Source organism: Amia ocellicauda, chromosome 5 (assembly GCF_036373705.1).
Source record: "Amia ocellicauda isolate fAmiCal2 chromosome 5, fAmiCal2.hap1, whole genome shotgun sequence".
Classification (NCBI taxonomy): domain Eukaryota; kingdom Metazoa; phylum Chordata; class Actinopteri; order Amiiformes; family Amiidae; genus Amia; species Amia ocellicauda.
The window spans coordinates 53,120,835-53,139,412 of NC_089854.1; the positions used below are offsets into that span (position 1 = coordinate 53,120,835).

At 41.5% G+C, this 18,578-nt stretch overlaps 1 non-coding gene and 1 pseudogene across 1 annotated transcript; both read right to left on the bottom strand.

Annotated features, from left to right (window-relative positions):
• Positions 1-345: 345 nt before the first annotated feature.
• On the bottom strand, positions 346-422 carry LOC136750638 (small nucleolar RNA SNORD66). The gene has a single exon (XR_010816930.1). It is a non-coding gene; the product is annotated as a small nucleolar RNA SNORD66 (small nucleolar RNA).
• Positions 423-1,002: 580 nt separating this feature from the next.
• On the bottom strand, positions 1,003-1,072 carry LOC136750659 (uncharacterized; annotated as a pseudogene).
• Positions 1,073-18,578: the final 17,506 nt, after the last annotated feature.

The following is an 18,578-nucleotide window of genomic DNA, read 5'->3' on the forward strand; positions in this document are numbered from 1 at the left end:
GACCTTGTCTCCACCCTGATCCTTCTCAAACTCCATCTTGCAGTTTCTCAACAGCAGCTGGCGGAAAGTCACAGTCACGCCCGGCTTGCCAGTGGTAGGGACGCTGAGCTACAGAACGGGGAGGAGGGAGAACATAAACCCTAAGAAAGATGGAAACTTTAACTAGCTAAGCATAGTCTGTGTGGTAGGCTGGCTTCTAGCTTTAACAGGTATCAGGGTGAAAACCCACAGATGAACAGGGGTCCAGGATTCATGCAGCTCATCTCATTGAATGGTTTGGAATTGAATGCAAAACAAATTCCAGATAACTCTGGAGTGGGACGAAACTGAAAGTGTTCAATGAGGCTCCTCAGATCCTCTCCTCCATCACTAGATGCCAGAGGCCCAGACACCATGGCACTAATAAGAGATCATCACTGGAGCTCTACACTAAGACGGACTGGGACAAACCGACACCTTGGCTTACACAGAGTGTGGGTGAGTGATGGCAAGAGCACTAGTGCCATCTCAGCAATACTTCTTGATATGCTCTTCACAAGATCGGTATCTGCTGGTCCATTCAAAACTGAGCTCCCACAAATTACAATTCCATAACAAAGCGAATCTGATCCATGTAGCATCTTCACAACCCTCTACCATGCCCTTCCTCCCTCTTTTACCTCACTCACCCCTGCCACACTCCTTCTCTCACCTCCATAAGGCAGCGGCACATATTGGCGTATGTGATGGAGAAGTTGGGTTCAGAGATGGCCTTCTCGAAGATAAGGTCAACGACACCCTTGAGCCGCTCCTCTGTGTCGATGGTCAGCTCGGTCACTTGACGCATCAGCTGATGGAACATCTGTGGGGTCAGCTTGTTCAGCATACTGCGCATCCTGCGGAATAGCTCCTGGTGAAGGGGAAAGGAGGCAGGAGGGAAGGAAGGAAAAAGGGTTAGTTCTGTAAACCTTGGCCAATGGTTTTATTTGTACTGGAGCAGTGGATGCTTGTGAGCATATGTAGCCCCTCAGTTCCGCTTTTCCATCATTAGCGGTCCAGACATGATGGCACTAAAAGGAGATCAACACAGGGGCACCAAGTTTACCCACAATCCCCTTTAAGACTAGCAAGTTATTTATCCCACCCCACAAACAAGAACCGTGTCCACTGCTCCTACATACAGGGTTCCCACGCAATTCAGATATTTTTTTCCCATGACTTTTCCATGATTTTTCCATGGTTATTTTCTGATTTTCCATAACTAAATTATTATTACAATAAAATGCGGGAAAGTTGAAAATGCACACAGAAAATAATAAAGATATTGATAAACACAATAGGAAAGAACCACATAATCAGCTTTTGTCATGACAGCCTCCTCCTCCCCTTACAGCCATCCAATCCATCCACTTTTATAAAACATGCTACCCTCAACTAATAAAGAGCACACAAAGATGTAAATGCAAAAGTAAACCTAGTACTATCTGATCAATGTATATGTAGTATAAATGTTGATTACAGTAGAAACTATACAAAACAACATTAACAGTCTGTATTTTTATTATTTCTGAATTGCCTTGAATATAAACTTCTATAAATCAGCTCAATTAATTAATAAAAACATACCTTCAAACATTGTTATATACAAATGGCCAGGGCCTACAGTAATCCATTCCTGTACGCTGCTAAAGAAGTATTTTAGATGACTGATTTGTTTAAACCTAAAAGCTTTTATTATTATTTTTCTCTTTCTTTAAAACAATATATATAAATAATGATTTTTACCAATAAATTACCTGATTTTTGTATTTGAGGAGTTTGGATTTTACTGATTTATACCCATTTTAAACACTCAATATTATTTTCAGTTTCAGAAATTATTTGTTATGAAACACTATTTCACAAGCTTGTTTGATATTATGACATTATCTTGTCAGCACTCACATCGAAGCTGTTTTACAGTGTACAGCACAAACAGACGCTTGCTGGAGGTCATGTGATTAATATCGCGCTATATGATTGGCACACATATGAAGGTTGGTCAGCATTGTGGCATTGAGGACAGTGCAAACAGCACAAGAAACTCTTTGCTTTGGGATAAACAGTGTATATTGGTAACTTTTGTAGAACTTGTTTGTGGTTTGAAATTCTTTTTTATCTGTTGAATAGAACAATATGTATTATTATTTACTTGATTTTAAATAAATATGCATATCATATATTTGGCTACATAATTTAAATGCAACGGACACATAAAGTTTGAGCATTTAATGTAGGCAGGGGTTCTCAACACTGGTCCTGGTGAACCCCTGTGTCTGCTGGTTTTTGTTCTAACAGAGCGCTCACTTGTTGGCCTCGGGGTCTCTGCCCACTGGGGAGTGCCCGGTAGAGCTGCACAGGCAGCCTCCCTGGGGGCATCCTTACCAGATGCCCAAATCACCTCAACTGGTTCTTCTCGATCTGGAGAAGTAGCGACTCTACTCCGAGGCTCTCCTGGATTACTGAGCTCCTCACCCTATCCCAAAGGGTGAGTCCAGCAACCCTGCGGAGAAACCTCATTTTCACCGCTTGCACCCGCGATCTCGTCCTTTCGGTCATTACCCAACGTTCATGACCACAGGTGAGGATGGGGAGGTAGATTGACGTGTAAACCGCGAGCCTTGTCCGAGGTCTCAGCTCCCACTTCACCACCACGGACAGATAGAGCGCCCGCAATACTGCAGACGCTGCAGCGATCCGCCTGTCTATCTCACGCTCCCCCTTTCCATCACTCGTGAGCAAAACCCTGAGGTACTTAAACTCCTCCACTAAGAGCAGCTGCTCCCCCCTAACCTGAAGCGGGCAATCCACTCTTTTCCGAGAGAGATCCATAGCCACAGACTTAGAAGTGCTGATTCTCATCCCAACCGCTTCACACTCGGCAGCGAAACGCTCAAGTGCGTGTCTGAGATCACAGTCGGATGGGGCAAGAAGCACAACATCATCTGCAAACAGCAGAGATGCCACCTCCAAGCCCTCAAACTGGATACTCTCTCTACCTCGGCTGTGCCTTGATATCCTGTCCATGAAAATCACAAACAGGAGTGGAGACAAGACGCACCCTTGGCGGAGTCCAACACCCACCACGTTTTCGACCTAACACCGAGAATACGGACACAGCTCTTGCTTTGGGAATAAAAGGACCGGATGGCACGCATAAGCGGCCCCGGCACCCCATACTCCCTCAACACCTCCCACAAGAAATCCCGGGGAACACGGTCGTATGCCTTCTCCAAGTCCACAAAACACATGTAGACTGGATTAGCATACTCCCATGCCCCCTCAAATATCTGTGAAAGGACAAAGAGCAGGTCCATTGCTCCGCGTCCCGGACGGAATCCACATTGTTCCTCCTGAATCCGAGGTTCAACTATATTTCACAAAAACATTTCAATCTACAAGAGATCTTCATCAGGATCCATATCCTGGTCTATATATCCATATCCTGAAGATCTTGTGTAGATCGAAAAGTTTTTGCTAAAAACCAGTGAAGCATGGGTTACATAAATACTTTTTATTTGTGCATTGGAGCTGTGGTAAGTGTGCAGGTATTTCTTTCTTTTTACTTTATATGGATTTTTATCTACCCTGCACCTACTAATTAAGTTGGATGTGCGTGTGATTAACTTTTACTATTAACTTTATTTCACATAAAAGGGAGATCCTCATTCTGGCAGATCCTGACCAATTTAGTCACGATCATGTACACAGATTTACGTCATTCTGCTCAGAATCTACACAAACACTGTGGGTTTACTGGCTGAATGGTCAGACTCTGTTCAGAATTATGTAAATTTGGAGTACAAGATTGCAACCAATGATCTTGAGAATCTGTGCAGAATGCCAGAAGTCTGCGTGTTGTGAACGCACCGAGCTTCTTTGTGTTGCTATATGGTTATAGGAGTTGTGCTTAGCGTATATGCACTTCACACAGACTCTCCCAAGTCTTGAAAATCCCTGTATACATAATATCTGGCACATTCATCTGGGACGTTCATAATAACCAATGTGTATTACAGAATACGTACTAAAAGGTAAGTTTAAACAGGATTTAATACAATTTTATTCTGCACCATGAAACTGTTTCTTTTTGTCAGAGTGTACATTATATCCCATGTATGTTGTAAATGGGTTATATGTGTAGCTATTTCCCATGACTGAAAATTGTTTGGTCATTTTCCATGACTTTTCCAGGATTTTCCATGACTGGAACCCTGTACATACCTCTGTCTTGATGGTCTCGGTGTCCTCTGTGGTAGCCTTCCTTATGTTTGGCTTCCATGCCTTCTCTGCCTTGTTGAGCGTCACTTCAGCTGTGAATGACACTCCAGTAATGATCTTACGTGGCTGCTTTCTCTGGCCCTGCTGGGAGCCCCAGTGGCCTATTCCTGAGGGCTGGGGGGACAAAGAGTCAGTCAGCTGGGCAGGGCAGGGCAGCACATCAATCTAAATAGATTCTCATTGCACACAATCTCTGAATTGCCTGCTTGAGCTGTATTAAGTATACATTCTATTGGAGTTACATTCATGACTTGATCCTATTGCAGGCAGATTCATTGAACTTTCCTCAGCTATGATGCTGTATATTTTTGATGGAGGTGTTCAGCAGAAGCACGATCCACAGAACAAATATGCCAACGTTAAAGCATGTAAACAAGTACACAGCCTGCCAAACCACTCAAGTGCTGCCAACAAAACAGGGATCAGAAACTGGGGTTTTGCTGAAGGTCATTGTAAAAGTCAATTTGGTATCACTATACTTAGGGTTATGCAGACAGTGGAAAAGATGAGTGTAAAATCTCCAAAAGTGGATGGGTGTAGTGGGTGGCAGCATGTGTGTGTCTCTCAGTTACCTTTGAGATCTTGCTGAGGCTGCTGGTGTCGATGGGCCTGTTCTTGGAGACAGGGACACTATTCCTGTCCCCACGTCGGTTGTCCTGCTTGTTCATGAGCTGCTGTTGCACCTTGATCTGCTCACGGTGCTCATCCAACTGGGCTTCCTTGTGGATCTGGTCAATTGTCTTAGGGCCCTGGTCACCCCTCCTGGACACCCAGTTATCCTGAGGAACGGGAGAATGAGTCAGTGATTAGTGGAGAGAGAGGGAATGGGGGGGGTGGGAAGCTAAAAGCAAGGAAGGTTTCTATTCTTTCAACAGTCATTACCTTTCTCAGGTCCAAGACGTCCTGCAGCATGAAGTGGATTCGAGAGGAGGTCTTCCTCTCTTTGACGATCTGCTCCATCTGGTTGAAGTACTGGTCCATGGGGGGCTTGTAAAACGATCAGACAGAACGATTAGAAAACAGTGCAGACAGCGTGGCAGAGCAGTAACTTCATACTACTGAGTGAAGCAGCGTTCCTTCTGGAAAGCTCTTGCAGATGCACAGAAGCAGTTATTCAGACCACTGTCTAGAGGACCAGTGACTCTAGAAGGCTGATGGCAGAAGAAAGGCTAGTTTGCTAATTTTAAAACAACGCAGGAGTGTCAGTGAGATGGAATTTACTCTTCTGGCAAACTTGCCACTCCAGTATTGGCTCATTATGTCTAGAGAAGAATATGAGGACCAGTATGCAGTCTGACGTTCCTGGATGTTTAGCCAGGGCACGGTCTGGCATAGCGGCATTACCTTTGCCTTCTCCGAGTCCAGGTCCTTGCCAATAGTGGAGAGGAGTCGGCACAGGCACTCCAGGGACTCCTCGTCCTGCTTTCTCAGCAGCTTGACGATGATGCAGTTGTGCATGGTGTTCTCATTGAGCATCTTCACCTTGAGGAGCTGCCCGATGAACTGGATGTTGCCCAGTGCCCGGCGGCGACGCTTGCCCTTGGCCTCCTCGCCCTGCACACACAGACAGCACTTAATGACAGTCCACATTGGCATTCACAGAGAGGGGCCCTGCACATTGTGGAAAGGAGGGGTGCCGGGTAGGGAATCCAATACCGGGCACTTTAATCAATCCCGGGATTTCGGGATTGTTGTTTATAAAACAACAATTAAAAAGAGCTTCCCACCTAACACATGTATTATTAAGTTGCTGCAACTCTGCGTATTAGCGGGGTCATTTTCAAATGCAGTAATAATTATAATGCAACCAACAGAATCAATGAAAACAACAAGACTAATAGCCTATTGCTTTCTTAAATACGTTAATGTTTTTATTTATGTATCACTACATCAAGCACCCAACACCACAAGCTTGTGACAGAATCAGAGGAGGCCACCCACAATGATTAGTGTGCTGGCTGAGTAAAGGAAAAGCTCTAGAACGATTCTGTGAGCTGCATGACCAGGTTGTGGATTTTCTCAGAAAAAGCAAAATGAGGACTGCAGCTGACCACCTTCATATTTTGGAAATTGTGGAATTCCTCTCTAATGATGCTTTCTTGGCTGACATATTCTGTCACTTAAACTGGTTAAATCTGTAGTTAGAATGACAACAGTCGTGGACATGGTGGAAAACCTTTACTAGGAAGCTTGACTTGTTCGATTTGGACTTGTCATCTGGAAGGCTACTGCACTTCAGCACACTGAAGAAACGACAGGCAGAGGGACCAGGCTGCAGTATTGTCACAGAGGTGATGAAAGATTTTATCAAGCAGCTGAGGGACAACTTCTACACCAGATTTGAAGACTACAGCATGCCCAAGGACATCATTGCGTTTGTACGTGATCCTTTCACAGTCCGTCCAGGTGGAGAATTCTCCTCCCTTGATAAGACAACGATACCCTCGCTGGATAAGGCACCCCTATGAGCTGACTGAATTCCAGACGTCGAGCCAAATCAGGGATGCACATAGGAGTGCCGAGTCCTTGTGTGCGTTTTGGGTGGCATGCTCAGAGGAATACAGCATAATAAAGAAACTTGCGTTTTATGTGCTAACAATTTTTGGACCAACATACACCTGTGAGTCCTCATTTTCCTCTCTGAATGCAATGAAGACTCACGACAGGAACCGGCTTTCACACGAGTCAATCGAGGACTGCCTGCGCATCAGAATCACATCCCTCTCACCTGACATCCAAAAGATCGTGTCTGAGGGGAAATGCAACTTTTCCCATTAAGTAAGTAACTTAGTATTTAATAAATAGTCATATAGGCTCCTAACATTATTGTGATTATTATTATTATTATTATTATTATTATTATTATTATTATTATTATTATTATAATTATAATTGGTGCTTATCCAGGGCTATTTTAGGTCTCAAGCTGACAGTATTTTCTGTTTGTTTTGTCATTACAGGAGCAGGTTATCCAGACTCCCGATACAGACATTAAGACACAGACATTGCCTCTTTTTCTTTTAATTATTGTTTTATGTAGGATGCTACCTTTCTGGCCAGTTGCAATTGTAACTAGGCCTAATAAAAAATAAAATCAGACGCTGTTAAGCCACATATCCTACCTCAACCAGTGAAGTTATGTTATATGGGCCTTGTCTCAGACGAAACAGACTCCAATTAATCCCTCCTGTTGTTTGTAAAGTCAATGAAGTCAAAATTATTACTGTTGAAATGAATTACTTGACTGGTGTCGTTTTTCTCCATCTGCTGCTGGGCGCCACTTGCATAACAAGTTAAGTTGATTAAGTTAAAATGTAACTTTTGCATTATTTAGGTTGGGTCACTTCCTTCTTGGAAAATTGCATTTGGGACTTTTAGCATTTTTTAAAAATATATATTTATAATTAATTTGGGGGGCTTTGGGGGCCAAATAATATTGCTGGCGGCTAAAATGTGTTTTTGGACTCCACACTGGTTTGGTAGAGTTGACATCAGAAACTTAATGTTAATTGCAGGTACAGCCCCCGTCCCCCTGCGTTTTCTAAGAGGAACAATTCTGTGTTGATGCAGTTAATCACACGATGGTGTTGCTGCTGTGTCACTCACACAGCTCATGAACTGTAGCTGCCCCTTTAAAGTTGGAGTCCGCGAGACCTCAGCAGTGCCTTCTTCTGCTGATTGGCTGAACTCGGGCTGAATCTGCAGGTGGCTGTACTTCAGATTCACATTTTGAACAGATCATGAGCCTCTGTATTAATTATTGCACATTTTCTTTGATAAATAGCTTACAGCATGGAGTTCAAGAATTACTGTGCCGTCACATTTTTCATTAGCCACAATCGCCTGATCCCGTGTATGTCACGTTTTCAATACTGGTATTTTGGGACTAGAAAACTGTCCGAGATCCCGGGATTGGATTCCATAGTGCCAGGAGATCGCTGCAGTTTGGATCAGACCCAGAGCTACATACACAGTAAATCATGTGACTGCAATTACTGGATCACATAAAACTTTCTCGTGCCTGATCTCGATCTCTCACTGGGACTAACATATGTGTATGTTATTCATACTGAGATTGCACAACCAACCTGTGCCTTATTTACAATAAAGGACTATCAAATTTCAGTACTTTACATTTAAAAAATATTAATTTAGTTTTTATTACCAAGCATGCATCCAGCTCCTTCTGCTTCTTCTCAACGACCTCGGCGCCACCCTGATCCTTCTCAAACTCTGTCTTACATTTTCTCAACAGCAGCTGGCGGAAAGTCACAGTCACGCCCAGCTTGCCAGTGGTAGGGACGTGGAGCTACAGAAAGAGGAGGAGGGAGAACATAAACCATAAGCAAGATGGAAACTTGAATTAGCTAAGCATGGTCTGTGTGGTAGGCTGGCTTCTTGCTTTAACAGGTACAGAGAGAAAACCCACAGATGAACAGGGGTCCAGGATTCATGCAACTCCATAGCAAAACGAATCTGATCCATGTAGCATCTTTGCAACCTTCTATCATTCCCTGCCTCCCTCTTTTACCTCACTCTCACCCCTGCCACACTCCTTCTCTCACCTCCATAAGGCAGCGGCACATATGGGCGTATGTGACAGAGAAGTTGGGTTCGGAGATGGCCTTCTCAAAGATTAGGTCAACGACACCCTTGAGCCGCTCCTCTGTGTCGATGGTCAGCTCGGTCACTTGACGCATCAGCTGATGGAACATCTGTGGGGTCAGCTTGTTCAGGATACTGCGCATCCTGCGGAATAGCTCCTGGTGAAGGGGAAAGGAGGGAGGAAAAAGGGTTAGTTCTGTAAACCTTGGCCAAGTCCATGGTTTTATTTGTACTGGAGAGGTGGGTGCTTGTGAGCATATGTAGTCTCTCAGTTCCGCTTCTCCATCATTAGAGGTCCAGACAAGATCATTACAGGGGCACCAAGTTTACCCACAATCCCCTTTAAGACTAGCTAGTTATTTATCCCACCCCACAAACAAGAACCGTGTCCACTGCTCCTACATACATCTGTCTTGATGGTCTCAGTGTCCTCTGTGGTAGCCTTCCTTATGTTTGTCTTCCAGGCCTTCTCTGTCTTGTGGAGCTTCACCTCAGCTGTGAATGATACTCCAGTAATGATCTTACGTGGCTGCTTCCTCTGGTCCTGCTGGGAGCCCCAGGTGCCCCTTCTTGAGGGCTGGGGGGACAAAGAGTCAGTTGGCTGGTCAGGGCAGGGTAGCACATTAATCTAAATAGATTCTCATTGCACACAATCTCTGAATTGCTTACTTGAGCTATACTAAATTGGACACTTTACATTAGCTGTTGGATATTCAAAGGGAAACTTTTACAGGAAGAGTCACACCTACAATTCATTTAGACAGATGAATGTGTTTACATGCACACTGGCCTACAGCCATATGGGTTACCAATATACTCAGCTAAGAATTACAGGAATGCAAATAATGTTAAACTGACTTCATCATGCAAGGACAGTTTCAAATCCTGAAGGGTCCCTCACCTTATCCATCATGGACTTCAGGTGCAGCAGTTCTCTCTGTGCCCTGTGGAAATACCAGGAAAAAATGAAGAACAAAAAAAGACAAAAACAATAAAACAAATAAAAATATCCAGGTAAGAAAATAATTTGGCTGATTTTACAGAAATGAAAACCAAAAGCCTCTCTCTGTAATTCTGAAGGCTCACAGTTCCACTTCTTGGAATTAAGTTGCACTTCAAGAAGAAACTGCCATTTGCAACCTATGCTACAGCTGTAAAAAAAATGTCTAACTCTGGATAAAGTTGCAAAGCACACACTGAATACTGGAAGTTTTTTTTTTTTTTTTTTTGCTATTAATTGTAACTGTGTTCTCATTCTCTTAAACCCTTTCTAGAATTTTATAATACAGCCCTGGAGTTCGTGACTAGTCTATAGGTTCAATCTAATCTAGGAAACAAAGAAAAAAAACGACACAAATATCTATAAAACAGACTGCAGTTAATTCTGTATTCTGTAAACCTTTTTTAAGCAGTAATCAGCAAGGTTTCCTTAGAATTAATGTTTATTTAAAGAAAAAAATGGTACATCATCCTGCAACAAAAAGCCCTTTTATAGAATATAAGCACTTAGCCCTTTTATGCACCCATGGCACCAAATAACATTTATAAACATTTAGAGAACAGACAAATGATAGCTAAGAATTGAATGACATACATGCTTTAAAACTTTGAATTGAAGATCATGTATAGACTTCACATACTGTAACTGCACGGGCATATATAGCCAGCCAAAGGTAAATGAACAGAAACTGTACAGTGGCATATACATACATCCAGCGTAGAGCTTTGTTTGAAATTTTACACCATGGTACCATGTGTATACCATATTTCAGTTTCACTATGAATCTATCAAAGACAGTGAATTAATTATCACATGGAAAAAGATTCAATACAATAGCTGGCGGAAAAACATATACATTATTAGTCACATTTTGTGCGCACATTGTACACTTTACTTTCATTATTACACACAAAATGTAGGCTTAGCATACCCTGTTGCAATAAGAGAAACCCCATTGACTAATGAAACGACCTACCTGAGTCTGGGATTGTCTATCAGACGAAAGTCCACAATCCCTTTCATTATTTTATCCTGATAATACTCGAAAATTATATTGCTACTCAGAATGAGTTTCTCACTGTAAAACTACGACCACTCGCTAATTCTCCATACACCAACAGAGCTATCAGAGCTCCAAAGCAAAACTCATCGAATCATGGCAACTGTGATGTCATAAGCGAACAGATATCGTAAGATCATACATTTACAAACCACAGCAGATCGACCCATCGTGCTCGTTTGATGTCCATTAATAACTAAGTGATCCAAGGATGCTTTCCAGTCTCTTGTTGAATGTCCCAAGTTTGCAGCTTCAACCACATCGCTGGGAAGTTTGTCCCAGATTGTAAAAACTCTCTGTGTGAATACGTGTCTACTGTTTTCTGTCCTGAATGCCTTAAAGACCAATTTCCATTTCTGTCCAAACAAACTGAATTGAGTCACGCCAACGGTTAGCATCCACAATCGAACAGCAGCCTTTAGCCCGGCTCTCACTGCACGACTTTTACACCGTGATCCGATTTTTATTTCCGGGCATGCGCAGCTCGCTCTTCACGGCCGGTTTTCGCTGAATTGCTGTGTTTCGCGGGTGAAGGAGTCGCGCTACACGATCATTGAAAAACACGGGGTCGCACACTGAACACTGGTCTGAATCCTTTGTCGTTTTCAGTACTGTTCAGCTGTGCACAGGCCTGCCAATTCGTCTGAAGACATGGAGAAGTTCAGACATCACACGCTTCCACAACTTCTTCAGCGCTTCATCTTCATACATTAAGACGATGGCTGGGGGGTTGAACCGAATTCCACTCTGTTTACCCAGGAAGGACATTATTTTTCTTTTATTTATTTCTGTCTATTTGATCTGGAACGAAACATAAATAGCACATCCAAAAATGGTAACGAGGTAACATTACATTCTGTAACTGGGCAGCACTACATCAAGGCTACAGGTAACACATACACTTCAGTGGGCATGGACAGGCCGCTCCTCACTGTACATGCTGCAGTGCCCAGTAGCATTAAGACATGTACTAAAAGAAGTATAAAGAGAAATGCAACAACAACAACAACAACAACAACAACAATAATAATAATAATAATAATAATAATAATAATAATAATAATAATAATAAAATCACGAGAGGCTCCAAATGGCTCCAAAATTATGTTAGGTCCAATTTATAGTATTAAGGGTCCCCTTTAAACCTACAGTAGTGTTACGCTGGGGCAGTGTTTGTGGAACTGGGAATAAACACCCAAACTAGTGTCCCACAGGAAGAAAAAAAAAACTTAAGCAAAACAACAAAAAGAAAAATGGCGATTTACTTGTTTTATTTGTGCTACAGTCAGTTATAACTGTTTTCCCACTCTGGAAATACCACACTAGTCACGGACACTAATTATCTTACTTCTTTGTAATTTCTTATTTTTTGTATAATGGCAAACACAAATGTTTAAAAATGCCAAAGCTCATTTACAACCGCTGTCCATTGTCAGGCTTTAGCTAAAGGCCTCAGACTTACACTTAACCTCTACAGTTCTATAATACTACTTTTCTGATTTTACAGCTACATTTAACTTTGCCCAATATTATAATGAACATTAAAACTGGCTTTAGAAAACACACAGAAATAAAAACATGAAATACCAAACAACTGAACTAAGAATTTGAATAAAATACACTATAAAATAATAACCGACACCAACTTATCACAACCAACACATTTTCTATCTCCTGAAAAGTGTCAGCTATGAAATCAATTGCATGGTCTCGGCTGTGAGAAATTCCACTTTCTTGTCCATTTTAACACATGTGGCAACCATTTTGTTTCTTGCTCAAAACTAAATTAGCATTGAGAAAGAGTCAGTTTTTGGTCAAATACGTTCATACTCCTTTAATATTTCAGTTTCATTTTTTTTCCTTGGGTGTTGGTTATGTGCTACAGCAATGTGCTAACAGGCACTTCTAAGTTAAATTAATATTTTTAAGAAAATATTAATCAGTCCGTACCTGGGTCTGTGGTGTTCACTGACACAAGGCCTTGATCTTTCACCTCATTCAGAAAACTTTATTGAAATGCTGTTTTCATACACAAATCCCTTAGGATGTCGTTTATGAGATTTTATGTGGAAAATGGGGGGACACACATGAAGGGTTTAATACAAATAATAACCATGTTTTATTTTAACAAGCTTTCAAATCTAAATTCTAATTTGGGGACAGGGGTCGGTTATGAGAATTGTGGTACAAGACTTAAAAAAGGTACAATATTAATGAATATATGATAAATGTTTTACTGTGCACGATAGCGAAAAATAACAAATATTTAAACAAATGTGTGTGTCGCAAAGGGTGCCCAGTGTTTTGTATATCTCTTTAATTCACTTATGCACTTATGTATTCTTTATTATTCTTTTTTATTTTCTTATTAATTCACTAATTGGTTTATTATCACTTTGTATCACTAATTGAATATTAATTGTATGATTGTTTGCACTTTATTATCACGTGTGTTTGAGTACATAGCCACTGACAGCTAATGGGGCGCACCTGTTCCACTAAGCGACACCCTACCCTTCACTCACAGCCAGCTGTCAAAACTAATTGTATAAAACTTAATTACTGGGGTTATAGTATCAGATTAATGTATCAATTAAAAACATATAATAAATAATACAAAATAGTTGTGTGTGTGTGTGTATTTATATATATATATATTTATAAAGCCTGCCTACTATATTATACACATATATGTGTTCTATGGCTCTACAATAAGTGAATGCACTCATGGTTACAAATGCAAAAAGTGGAGAACGTATAATGATGGGGGCGAATTGACGCGGGGACTAATTGTCATCAGGGATCAATTGTCACAGGGACCAATTGTCGCAGACTAATTATCACGGGGACGAATTGTCATGGACCCCATGTCCCCCAGTCTCAGTTCTGACCCGGAACACATCAGAGTGACGTCACCCCCTGCCCTCGTCACTCGCATGGCCCAATCACCGCTCCCCGGTGGTACCTCATCCCAGAACTCACAGAGAGCCCCATAACCCCAGAATATTATTATTATTATTATTATTATTATTATTATTATTATTATTATTATTATTATTATTATTATTTATTTCTAGGCAGACACCCTTATCCAGGGCGACTTACAAAATATAAGCGCAATACAAAGTGCAAAAATACAGTTCAGCACAAGGCATAAAACATTACAAATTCAAATTTACATAATAAAGTGCAATTCAAAGCAAATACTTTACAAATTCCAATTTACACAAGTGAATACAAAAAATGAGCACTTACATCCTGGATTGTAAGAGCCAAATGCAGACAAGATGTTAGGTCACAGGCAAGGGCCAAGGGAAAATGAGCGTAGGGGAAATCAAATTAACAATATGAGTACTAGTAATGCTAGGCAAGTAGAATGAAAAATGTTGTTAAGTGCAGTCTTACAGGGAGAGTGATCAGGCAGATGTATGCATTTTGCAAGAGACCCATCTCTCACAAAAAAGAGGCGTTTCAGTATTAAATAACAAAAACGTTCCATTAATTAATAAAACCACTGTGGCTGATCTTTAAGGGACTTACATTATAATCAATGCTGTCCTTAACAATAACAAAAACTAACGTTTAGAAGCATGTGGCCACTACAGTGTTGGGTTTGCAGGATGATTGCCTTCCTGGATGAACTCATATAAAAAGATTTCATTTGTGAACGTTGTCAGCATGTTGAAATCCTAGAGATCAAGGTTAGTGATTAGGTTTTTGATCTGCGCTACATAGGGGATATAGAAGAATTGGTCAATCTGCCCATGAGAGAGATGGTGTGCAGCCAAAACCAAGGAGAGCAGGACAGCGTAGAGAACTGCTGGGTTACAGTAGGTCGTGACCGCGGAAAATGGCACGCACAACCCCTAGAGACACCCCAAGAGCTAGAAATGCCCAACAAGTTCCAACTGCTGGACACCAAATTGGACAGTGACGGCTCAGAGGGTGATGGGATGGCAGGTGAGCACCAGAGCACCATGGTGCCCACTCCCCCCAGAACAGAAGGAGACTCAATATATTATATATATATATTATTGTTTTTCAATAACATATATACATAAAACTGAAATAATTCCCCTTTTTTGCAAACTGATCCAGGTGAAAATTACCCTGGTGCTCAGGTTGCAGATCTCCCTAAACTAGTAGACGGGCTACTGGCCAAAGCCGGAGGGAATCCACTGGTCATGGTCCACATTGGAACCAATGACATAGGAAAAGGTAGGACAGAGGTTCTGCAAGACAATTTTAAAGAGTTAGGAACAAAACTAAATAGCAGAACCTCCACGGTAGTTTTCTCTGAAATACTTCCAGTACCACGTGCCAGGCCAGGGAGACAGGCAGAGATTAGAAAGTTTAACACGTGGTTGAAATCCTGGTGTAGGGAAGAGGGGTTTAGGTTTATGGAGCATTTGTCTTTCTTCTGGGATAGATGGGACCTGTACAAACTGGACGGTCTACATCTAAACAGAAGGGGGGCTAATGCATTGGGAGAGCGTATATGCAGTGAAATTGAGAATCATTTAAACTAGGAACCAGGGGGGCAGGGAGCTCTGACAATGGGAGATGTTCCTCTAAGGAAAGAAAACAAAGGGAAACTGCTAGTAGGAAAGTCCTGAAATGTTTGTACCTCAATGCCAGGAGTATAAGGAACAAGATGTTAGACTTGGAAGCCACAGTGCTAGCATGTGACTATGATGTTATAGGAGTGACGGAAACATGGCTCTCAGAAAATGATGGGGATGAATACAAGTTGGAAGGATACACACAGTTTAGGAGAGACAGGCAAAATCAAAGAGGGGGTGGGGTAGCATTATATGTGAATAATGACATTGAGGCAGAAGAACTCAAATTAAATCCCAGTAACAAAACAGAATCTTTGTGGGTTAAACTTTTAAACAAGATCTTGAGGATTAATGGTAGGAGTGTGTTACAGGCCACCCAACTCAGATATTCAGAAAGATGCTGCATTGTACAATGTAATCAGGACTGCATGTAGCAATGATGTGGCTTTTATAATGGGGGATTTCAATTTCCCAAACTTAGACTGGGAAAGCCCAGTGGGACTACAGAAGCAGACATAGAAATGGTTGAGATGGTAAATGACTGCTTTCTAACTCAATTTGTCAGGGAACCAACCAGGGAGAGAGCATACATTGACTTGATATTTTCAAATGACCAAGACAGTCAGAGTCAGAGGGACACTAGTTAGAGAACCAATGGCAACTTGTGATCACAATATGGTTAGCTTTGAGACATTCTTTCAAAAAACAAGGTCCAAGTCTAAAACAATGGTCTACAATTTTAGAAAAGCAAACCTTGAAGGTATGAGGCGGCACTTAGAAGAGGTAGACTGGAGCACACTGGATACAGAGTCAGTTGAAAATAGATGGTTATATTTTAAGAATATACTACTGTAGTATAGATTACTAGAAATTTGTACCAAAACTTAGCAAATTGATGACCAATTGAGGTGTCTTTCATCACCATTTTATAATTTCAGGTAACTTCAACATCTAGGAATTGCAAGCCAGATCTGCAGGAAATCTTGGTTATGTTTTCATGGTGCTTGATGCCATTCAAACCATATCTAGGTTTTAAATGCAGAGGTTTCCATTTTCTCCTCCATGGCAGTCTTGAAAGGGATTTAATTTTAAAAGTGTTCTCCATCTTGAGGACAAATTAGGGGGAGTGATGAGGAAATTGCCCTGGGGGTTAATTTCACACAATGCTACATTCATGGGGTGTCTGGAAAGAGGAGGAGGGTCAGCAGGAGGAGAAGACCAAGATCTCTCTGGTCAGTTGGTGGGGAGTGGACACACGCTTCATCCATTGGCTTTGAAGGGTCGATGGCGTGTTTCTAACATCTTGTTAGACAGAATGCAGAATTAAACCTTTGACAAATGGAATAAAACCTCTATGATGTAGCCGGGGAAAGGAGCAGGGACTCATGTATTCATAAAGGCTTCAAAGTAATATCGCTTGTTTTTTCCTCTCTCGCTTTAAGATATTCAGGAGAGCCTGGATGAGGAGGTGAAGAAATGGCATTTCCCATGTCCCATTCTGAAGAGCACATGGCATATGGAACCTAAATAAACTGCTATTTTTCAAGTGGAGGCACTTGTATTGGAGAACAGTAGGTAACCTTTATTAACCACCAGACCAAGGTGCAAGCATGTATATCGGTATTAGGTATATATTTCCATGACATGCACACGCTGGTGTCATCACACGTCATCACAGTATGGCTGGCACAGAGGGACAAAATACCAGTTTGTCTACACCTGTCCTTAAATATCTTTCCTCGATGAAATGCCCTTTAAAAATGCAAAATGAACTGGCATATCTGCTGCCATGTTGGTTTCATGTCAGTTTCTATAGCAAAACATACTTTTTTCCATTTATGCCTGGTGTAGGGTAGGCTTAACAAATGACTTAAATTAGCACCCGTTTGGTATAATTGTTTAATCACAGTTAGTGTCTGTCTGTCTGTCTGTCTGTCTCTCTCAATTCAGTGCATTTGTATTGTCAAAGCAATTGGACATACATACATAAATACATATGTATGGAAAAGAAACAATATGTGTACATCTCTTTCTGCATTAATGGTGCCCTCACAGATGTGCAAGTTACATGACAGACAGACAGACACACACACACACTTTCACACACACACACACACACACACACAGACACACACACACATACTTTGACAGACAGACAGACAGACAGACACACACATATTATGGCTCTTTGATGGGTAGTGAAATAGGTAGCATCAGTCGCAGTGTGGGTAATGTCAGGGAGCCAATCACAGTTCCTGTAATTTGCGTATTGCGTATTTGCACAAAGGATTCTGGGAAAAGCAACAAAATGCATGTTTTGTCCATAGTTTACAAATGAGATGAAAGAGACAGTATGACGTGTTGAGCACCTAGGATTCCTCATGTGAATGTGAGGGGCAGAGGAACCGGAACCCAAGTGTGCGTCCCAGGTGCAATAGGTTACAAAGGATTAAGGGGAATAGGCACCCCACCCTGACATATAAAGAAGGCTGGATAGGGAGATATAAATAGCAATGGGGAGACTCCTGTACTTGGTGTGGTCCTATCCATATAGTGGGGCCAGCAGCGACTTAGCAGGTGCAGCAATAGAAGCTCAGCCTGGGGAGACTGGATTTAGAATTTCCTCTCCATTTTGATAACTATCCATAATCATTTCTGCAAAATACTTCTATGATACATATGTATGTTTTTTAGTTGCACTATATTATACTATCAAGTATCAGTGTACACATACAATGTGACCTGTTACATTAATACAGAGGCCACGGAAGGCCAGATCAGTAATAGCCACTGTCCCCTGATATTACAGTTTTTTACAATCACTTTGGCACTTATTTCAGAACCTTGATGTCATTTTTCAAAACTCTAGACACAAAACTCACAACCGATGATCAAAATGCGCATTTTTCAAAACTCTAACACTTTTTTCCAATTGCTGGGATACAATACAAATCACCCTCAGATCATTTGTTCATTGAACTAAAATCACCTGTTCAAAATGACACAACTGTCCGTCTGTGTGTGTGTGTGTGTGTGTGTGTGTCTGTCTGTC